At 50.4% G+C, this 2373-nt stretch overlaps 1 protein-coding gene across 7 annotated transcripts in view; it reads right to left on the bottom strand.

Moving 5' to 3' along the window:
* Positions 1-669: 669 nt before the first annotated feature.
* The window catches only part of CBFA2T3 (core-binding factor, runt domain, alpha subunit 2; translocated to, 3), a 79424-nt gene continuing 77720 nt past the window's right edge, over positions 670-2373 (bottom strand). For all 7 annotated transcript variants that reach the window (XM_010843952.1, XM_010843950.1, XM_010843951.1 and 4 more), the window contains one exon: positions 670-2357. The gene's annotated coding sequence lies outside the window, so the exon portion shown is untranslated. The remainder of the gene's footprint in view (positions 2358-2373) is intronic.

Genomic DNA, 2373 nt, shown 5'->3' with positions numbered 1-2373 from the left:
ACCCCAGCTCAGACCCTCAGCCTGTGGTCTGGTCCCCCAGGCTGGTCTGGACTGAGGCCACCATCTGGCCAATGTGCCACCACCCCTGGTGTGCCTGCCTGTCCTTGAAGAGGAGCAGAGGCCAGCCAAGCCCACCTGCGGGGCTGCAGTAGTCCTGACGTCAGGGCCTCGGACCCCCCAACCAGACCCCGGGCTGCCCTGGGCACCACCCGCTCCTGCCTACCTGCAACCTCATAGGAACAGAGGCCAAGGGAAGGTGGGCCTACATCATAGCATGTGCGAAACTGCCATTTCAACAGGTTCAGCGCTTGTAAGAGAGCAGACTGCCCACGTGACAGGTGCCTCACGAGAGCCTGAAGCCCACACGGCCCCTGCTCTTCTGAAACCCACAGAAGCAAGCCTCTGAGAGGCTGGCAGCCCTGTGCAGCTCACAGGCTTCTTGGAGGGTGAGAGGTCTAGCTGGGCGGTCAGAGTTAGGGCTCCTGCCAGGTGGGATTTGAACAGCACCTGGTCTGTGGCGATCGGATGGAGTCCTTCCTCTCAGTACTCAAAGGATAAGTTCTCACAACTCTGGAAAGTAACAGTGATCAACACACACATCGCTGCCTGGTGGACCACAGTTCGGATTTCTCTGAAAACCTAATTCCTATTCTTTACATACTTCCATGGTTTCTCTTAATTTTTTATTTGGCAAACATCTCTTCTTTATTATCATCATCATGAATATCATCATTTGGACCTCTGCAAGGACTATATACATTCACATTATCGTATACCATTGACTTCTTGCCTCTCGGCAGGCCCCTGGGCTCTGGGTTTCAGTAGCTGGTCACTATTGCACTCCAGTCCTGGAACTTCTTACAGCCATGCAGTAAAATCCCGATCAGAGACCGTGTCTGCTGTTTATTCTCCCACTGAGTACAGATCAGAATTTCCTTATTCCTTTATTTCCTCCTTGAGATCGCTGGGGGAGCGAGTGGGATGGGGGTCAGGGTGAGGCATGGGGCGGGGACTTCAGAGAGACCATCCCCTGAGGAAGAGCTGGACAAAAATGCAGGGTTATATACAGCTGGTCAAGTCTCCAGAAGGTGCAGGGAGGGCAAATTGCTTTTCTTTGTGGGTTTTTTTTTTCCTTTTTCTGCAAAAGTGTGAAGACAAGAGAGGGGCTGCAGGAAACACGGGGGCTGGGATGGAGAGACGGGCTGGGCGGCAGGCTTGTGTAGCGGGCAGCAGAGGTAGAGGAGGACGAGGAGGAGCAGCAGTGGAAGGCGTGGTGGCTGTCTCCTCACACTCAGAAAAGCAGTCGAGAATCAACCCGAAAGATTGTCACAGTTTTGTCTCGGAATTATATTCTTTCTCGGAAGGACACATTAGCACTTTTTTCACAAGTGGAAAGGATGAAATGTGATGGAAATTCACAGAGGGTGTGAGGACGGACAAGATACCCTTCCTGAGCGTGTGCAGATACATGCTGGGTGTGCCCCAGTGGACATGCACACACACGCTTGCACACACGTGTGGGTGCCGAGGGCCTCACTGCCCACCCCACCTGGCCCCAGCGGAGGCGCTGCCATGGAGTTGAAAAGAAAGAAGTTGCTTCCTGTTGGACAAAACACTCCAAACCCCAATACCCCATCGCCCCCCAAACAGAATCAAAGCAAGAGAAAAGACGGACATTGGAACAAGCCCAGGCGTGGAGGAAAACAGTGAAAAACATCCTTTGGCAGTGACAACAAAATTTTGGATTTTGACTTCTTGTGTATGTTTTTTGGATTTCCTTTGGAGCAGAGGTGTGTCCGGCATCCTTGGCTAGCTAGCTGGCAAGGTAGTTTACAGGTATGCTTCCTTTCAGTTCAGTTCATTTCCGTCGCTCCGTCGTCTCTGACTCTTTGCGACCCCATGGACTGCAGCATGCTTCCTTTACCTTTTTTTTTTTCTTTTTTTAAAAAAACTTTTTGGGTTTCTACTTAAAGCCAAAGAATTTGACATTAAAGGAGAAAAAAATCTGAAATGAAAAATTACGACTTGAGTCTGACATCTTTCTCACCAGCCTCACCGCACTGGCCACACACCCCTGGGGCGGTTTCCATGAACTGGCGGCTCGGATCTCCGGCTATGAAAGAACAGTTTTCCTTTTCCCTTTTGAATCAGGCAAGGGGAGAAAACCCCAGTTTTCTTTGTCCATTTCTGAGTAGCTCTCTTGCCACAAAGTCCCCCAAAATTCTTCAATGAAAATATAAGCCACCAAACAATTCGATTTTTTCATTGAAGATAAAGTATGTGAAAGTCATAAAGAGATAAAAACAAGACAGAGAGTGAGACAAGGAGGGAGAGGCGGTTGTGGACGAGCTGGGCACCTCTTGGCCGCATCCA

The sequence above is a fragment of the Bison bison genome, unplaced genomic scaffold (assembly GCF_000754665.1).
Source record: "Bison bison bison isolate TAMUID 2011002044 unplaced genomic scaffold, Bison_UMD1.0 scf7180017864192, whole genome shotgun sequence".
Taxonomy (NCBI): Eukaryota; Metazoa; Chordata; class Mammalia; order Artiodactyla; family Bovidae; genus Bison; species Bison bison.
This window is presented reverse-complemented; position numbering and strand designations above follow the sequence as displayed.